The sequence below is a fragment of the Solanum pennellii genome, chromosome 2 (genome assembly GCF_001406875.1).
Source record: "Solanum pennellii chromosome 2, SPENNV200".
Lineage (NCBI taxonomy): Eukaryota > Viridiplantae > Streptophyta > Magnoliopsida > Solanales > Solanaceae > Solanum > Solanum pennellii.
In genome coordinates, this window is record NC_028638.1 from 30,046,501 (window position 1) to 30,053,742 (window position 7,242).

The following is a 7,242-nucleotide window of genomic DNA, read 5'->3' on the forward strand; positions in this document are numbered from 1 at the left end:
ATTCTGCAAAGCTGAAAAGGATCCTTGTTGTTACTTCAAGAAATACACTGATTCATATGTCTTTCTACTCTTGTATGTGGATGATATGTTGATTGCAGGATCTAGTATGAGGGAGATTAACAATCTGAAGACAAGGTTGTCTGCAGCGTTTGAGATGAAAGATTTGGGTCCAGCAAAGCAGATTTTGGGGATGAAGATTTCTCGGGATAGATCTGCTGGCACTTTAAATCTATCTCAGGAGCTGTACATTGAGAAGGTGCTGAGCAGATTCAGGGTTAATGATGCTAAACCCAGGGCTACTCCATTGCCAAATCACTTTAAATTGTCAAAGGAGTAGTCACCCAAGACTGCCGAGGAGCGTGATCACATGGCACTTGTTCCATATGCTTCAGCATTTGGTAGTTTGATGTATGCTATGGTCTGCAATAGACCTGATATAGCACATGCAGTGGGAGTAGTTAGCAGGTACATGGCAAACCTTGGGAAAGAACATTGGGAAGCTGTGAAGTGGCTTCTGAGATATCTGAGAGGTACATCCAGTACTTCACTTTGTTTTGGCAAAGGCAAGGTGACTCTACAGGGTTTTGTGGATGCTGATCTTGGTGGGGATGTTGACTCGAGCAAGAGTACATCCGGGTACATTTACACCATAGGTGGAACAGCAGTGAGTTGGATGTCCAGGCTTCAGAAGTGTGTTTCTCTTTCATCTACTGAAGCTGAGTATGTGGCAATAGCTGAAGCTGGGAAAGAGATGATATGGCTGGCAGATTATCTTGAGGAATTGGGCAAGAAGCAGAGCGAGAAGATTCTTTACTCAGATAGCCAGAGTGCCATACGGTTGGTGAAAAATCCAGTCAATCATTCGAAGACAAAGCACATCAGAAGGCGATACCATTTCACTCGCAGGGTAGTGGAGGATGGTGATATGTGCTTGGAGAAGATAGAGGGTGCAAAGAACCCGGCAGACATGTTGACGAAATGTGTTGATGTTGGGAAACTGAGGTTAATTTAAAACCTCGGTTGGTCTTCTGTAGTTGTTGCTACAGATGTTGCGGTGTGGTAAAGATGTTGATGATGAAGAGATTTTTTTTGAGAATGTATTTTTTGGATGACTAGTCAGTCTCCAAGTGGGAGAATTGTTAGGTAGTGGAGCCTGATTAATTTTAGGTTTTCCTATTTATTCTCTATTTTAGGCTTTCCTATTTATTCTCTATTTTAGGTTTTCCTATTTATTCTCTGTAACCAAAAATACTCTGATTTATTAATATAAATATACCTCACCGCCGTGGAAGTTTACTCATGGGGTGTTACCACGAAATATTGGGTTTTTCTCTTTCTCTCTCTAGATCTCTCATCTCTTTCTCTTGAAAGTTCTTGTGTTCTTCATTCATCTAGTGTGTGTGCGTGAATTCGATCCTAACACTCAATTGGACTATGTTCATTTTAGAGACCTCATGTAGAATCTTGATGTGTCATTTTGACACTTTTTTGACAATTCGCTAAAATACATTGTGCGTGTAATACACTCGAGAATAATGTAATTTCATAACTAATTAAGAACGACACGTAATATTTAAGTACAAAATAATACTTTAAAAATACATTATAAAGAAAATTAATTTTCAGCCAAAAATAATAATTAAAAGCATTTAGTTTCTAAAACTCTACCAAACTATCCCACCCCTTCTTCCTCGTTCTTCCAATTTTTTTCCGGCGCCTCCACTTTACCCCTAATTTCTTCTTTTGCTTTTTTTTCTTTTTGTTTTATAATTAAATTCATATTTCCATTTTTTTTTCTTGTAGATTCAATTTGTATGTTATAAATTTCATGCTTGAAATTGTGCAGTATAATATTGTAATGCCTCCAAAGGAATAAAACTAGAAAAGGAGCACAAATATAAATGCTATGTATTATTTGTACGTTGTCTTCCCTCTCATTTAGAATGAACTTGATGGATGTGATAGATGTACAATGGTGTGTAGCACTGAACTTGAAAGATTGCAATAAAAATTGTAATTGTTGGATCTAAAGAACTAGAATGAGAAGATGATGATGATTGTAGTGATTTTCAGAACTGAAAAAATTAAAAAATTAATTTGATTGTATTAATAGCTATGGTGAAAGAATGGTGTGTGGAGGAGGAGAAAATGAGGAAGAAGGATAGTTTTGACTTTTTAAATATTAATTTTTGTCCTGAAAAGAGCCCCTTCACGCGCTGATTTTGATTGCATTACATTTATCATGTCATGTCAGCGAAAAGTATCAAAATAACATAGTGAGATTCTACTTGAGATGTCTTAAATGAACATTAGCTAGTTGAGAGGTCTAAGTAAAATTTTATGCCAAATTCAAGGGGCTATCGATGAGTTTGACCTAAATAATAATAAAAACCTTCTAACTTGAGAGGAATGAATAATTCCAACTTTGAATAATTGTAACAACATAAAATTATTGAAGGAAATAGTTTTTTTTAAATGTATAACTTACATAAATTGCATAGTGTAAAATCTTAATTATCTTTTGTTCCTATTAATATTTTAATTACACAAATTTCATGTTTTTTTAGGTATTTCTGATTCATAATTGAAGATTCGATACATTATTGTTGATATATTATGTATCAATCTGTTGCACTTATTAAGGAAAAAAACTTAAAAATTAAATTAAGATCTCATCCATCCTCTACACTAATTAAGGGAGAAAATTGAAAATAATATTAAGTCCCATAAATTGTGTTATTTTCATTCCAAATTATTGTCAAGAATTCAATCATATAGTGTAACTAACCAAATAATTCAAAAATTAAATTTCTTCTTGTTCATCGTTTTCTCTGTTTCATAAAAACTTTTGTCAAAATTTTGGATAAGCGAGGTGAGTTATGAAGGATACAAAAGTGATGACATTGTTATTGGACAAACAATTTATTTTGTTAATCTTCAAGTTCATCGAATATCCTTTAGATTTTGATTCATGATTGTCGAAATTTTTGAGATTCAAAATTCTTCTCAAGTTCATTCAAGATCCTTTCAATTTTTATTCATAATTATCGAAAAAATTGAGAAGATACATCATTAAGGACTCTTTCAAAATCAAGAGAAAGTATGTTGTAAAGATATTTAATCAGAAGGTTTGACCAATAATTGAAGGGGTTGAAATATAAAGCACGGAAAGTCTATTTAGTTAATTTGTTTCCTGTTAGAAATTTTGTAAAGAACCTATGTAGCCAAAAGCTCTTATTTTTGTTGTAGACTTTGTTTTCTCAGTTTGTAGTCATGGGACGCAGTCATCTCTTGACCATCTTTCTGTTGAACTTTCTGTTGATTCTTTATCCTTATGTTTCACTCTTTGTACTGATTCAAATTAGTGTCGTATTTCTATTAGATACATTAAATAAGAAAGTGTTGTTCATAAAATTTTAGGTTTGAAATCGATATATTATTGTTTGGTTAATGTTATGTATCATATACATTTAGTATAAATTCAAATTTACGTGTCATAGCTAAAAAAATAGTACATGATACATTATTATTTATATATTTTATTTTATTTTAAATACTGTAATTTAAAATTAAAAAATACATTATACATGTAATTGTTCCAAATTAGCTTCCCTTTTTGTGTGTGATACAGAACACAAAGTTTATGTAACAAGTACAATTATATTGAACATGATATACACTAATCGAAGATTCAACAACATTAGAGTTATGAACATGATACATTGCATAAAACAAAGGTTATTGTAGCAGTGATGCATTAGATCAATAATAACACTAACAAAGACTAATTTAAGACCCAAAATAAATGAGATACATTAAAAATATGTATCTTTGACATTGATGGTCGTGCAATGGCAGATTCAACTCTTTTTTTTTTTTTACATTTTCAACTGTAGATACATTAAAAAATACATATTTTCAAAAAAAAATTCAACGACGATATGATTAACTAAAATTGCAAAGGTTCAATGAGATCTCAATAGGGGCAGGGGGTGGAGGTAATTTTGTTTTTATTTTTTTAAGATGAAAAAATTAAAAAATAGTAATAAAAGAAATTGGAAATGGAAGTGATGGAAAGAAACCTACCTCTTGAATAATTTGAAATAATTAATTGGAAATAAAAAAATTGAAATTCAAAAATAAATTAATTGATATAATTATAGAGAGATTTGTGGCGTAAATAAAGAAAAAAAATAATTAGTATGAGATTTCAAATTAATGTATATGGAAAAGGAGATGATGGAAGGAAAGAAGAGATTTTGGATATTTTTTGAAATAGAATGGAAAATAAGAAAATAAGATAATAAATGATATGTAGTTAAGTATTCTTTTCCTTTTTAATTTGGCCAAAAATTTATATATTCCATTTTTTTCTATCTACATTACATATTTTTGAAGACATGTATACCAATATTTGGGTTTTAATCATCTCCAATTCGTTCATAATATAAATGTAATGATTCGAATGGTCATTTTTTAATTTTTTTTATAAAATTATCATTTTACCCTTTCCAATATTGATCCAGAGTCATTTCTTATTGGATTTTGCAATGTTACGAGCTTTGAGTAAAAAGTTGTTAATTCAAAAGGCTAAAGTCGTTAAAAAGGAGAAAAGACCCAAAGTAGTCTCTTATCTTTGGGTTAAGATTCAAAGTCATCCTTGAATTTTTCATATGGAGTACTAATAGTCCCTCATGTTGCAATATTGGTACATTTTTGGTCCTCCCCTTAACTTTTGTCTATTTCTTAACATTAATTTTGTCCACAAGAATCGCCTACAAGGATTTATCAAGATCAAAAATGAAAAATGAGGCTAAACACCTTAAATTTGCAGGTCAAAACCCATATCTGATGTCGCTTAAGCAAACCCCGCAAAAGCTGGGGATCTCGCTTTTGCGAACTAGGCTCCCCTTAGGTGACCGTCGTTAAAATGAGTCCTGATCCGCTTAACAGAATCCCTCGAAAGGTTGGCCTTCGTATTAGCATACACCCTTCCCTTAATTGAAGATCACTAAAGCGAAAAGGTACATCGCAATAGTATGTTACAAAACTAAGGCATCAAAAAATTCAGCTAACTTTCAAATCATTGAAAGAATTCTCGAGATTTGATCGGAATCCCGTACACACAAATCATATAAACAAATTTTCTTAAGAGCAACCTGATGAGCTTAAGAGAACCCCTCGAAAGGCCGACCATCGCTTTACCGATCCAATCTTTGCTTAAGTGAAGATCGCTAAAGTGGAAAGGTGCATCACAATAGCGGAGGTCAAATAACTCGGGCATCAGTAAATTCAACTAACTTTCAAATCAACAAAAGGACTCTCAGGATTTACTTGAAACCCCTGACACACAAATCATATTAGAATTTCAATAATACTCTACGTTCTGAGCACAACGAAACTTTCAAAACACGAATCCAAGGTCTCCTTGACCCAACATCCGTGAAAATCACAAGAAACTAACACAATACCTAAAAGGACTGAAACAAACTCAAACCCTCTCAAAAATCAACCATGACCTTGTCTAGACCTAAAGGCATTCCCCGAAACCATTAGAACTTCCTAAATTATGATCTGAGCATCCGAACCCTAAATGTTGACCAAAGTCAACCTAAATTCTAAATTTCTATAAGGGAAAAGGGTCTGATATACCCCTCAACTTTGTCATTTAGAGCTGATATACCCCTTGTTATGAAAGTGGCTCATATATACCCCTACTTGTAAACAAATGGCTCACATATACCCTTTTTCTCTAACAGAAATGAAAAAAATAATAATTTTAATCTAAATTTTTATTATTTTTTTCTAAAAAATATAATCCCATATGAGTAAATTTAATCCTCGTCAAACATATTTTTTTTTGACTTTTTTTGGTTTCAATGACTAATTTATAATTATTATTTTGATAATCAAATTTATTTATGTTTCACTAATATTCTTATAAAACTTATTGTAGATGATCAATTTTTTTCTTCGAATACGAAATTAAATTACAATACACACACAAAAAATAGTTTAATTTTTTATTCTTTAAACTAAGGAATGAAAGAAAAAAATAAAATAAGAATAAGAAATTCAAATAATTATAATAAAAGAAGTCAAAAAATAATTTATGTATGAAAAAAATTAAAATATACCTTGAACTTTGATAGAAGAATCATATATACCCCTAAATAATTTTTTAAAAAAATTTAGAAGTAATAAATATGAATTTAAAACTAATTTTTTAACTTCCGTTAAATGAAGGGTATATGTGAGTCATTTTGTAACGGCAGGGGTACATGTGAGCCGTTTGTATAACGGTAAGGGCATATATCAGCCACTTTTATAACGAGGGGTATATCAGCTCCAAATGACAAAGTTAATGGTTATATCAGACCCCTTTCCCTTTCTATAATATGCTTACTTAGGACCTCAAAATCCTCAAAAGAAATCCGAATCTGAAATCGATAATTCACACTACTAGATTCAAATCTTACAAAAATCACAAATTTTACTCAAAGATCGAAATCAATTTTCAAAACTCAATTAGAAAGAACTTGAGGTCGATATCAAAAGGAGAAAAAATGGTAAATTTATAAAACTTTCCCAATTTATCGAATCATTACACCTATTCTAGCTATATTAGAGGGGCCAACTAGGTCCTTTTACACTCTTCTTCTTCTTTTCTTGAGGACCACCAACATTAACTTTTGATCCTGACATATGAATTATTTCCTCCCACCGTAGAATTAAGTCTATCTGTGCATATGGGCCTACCTAAATATGTAACAAGTTAGGTACTAACATGTTGACTTCGGGACGGACCCACATTGAGGATATTGGGTGCTCGAGTATTTATTGACTCCCGATGAAAATTTGCATATGTTCATTGAAAATATTTAAGAGCTGATATGGTTAATTCTTGAGCTCCCATTAACCAAAAGGTTTGATTGGTGCTTTGGTTCAAAGATGCAAGGTAAGACTCACACTGATGACCTCAAGTGTGAGGGTTCAAGTTCCGGTGAAGGTCTTTTTAGGAAAAAATTGTATATTATGACAAACTATTAATTCAATTAAATGTTATAACCATAGTTTTATCTGATTGTGCCATGTAACAAACTGTTGTCAACTGCCTCTCTCCCTGAAATTTTGGCATGCCACTCTCCCTCTCTCACTCGACAATTTCTCTCTTGCCTCTCTCGCTTTATACAAACAGAAATGTATAAATTGTGTTTTTGTATATATATATATATATATATA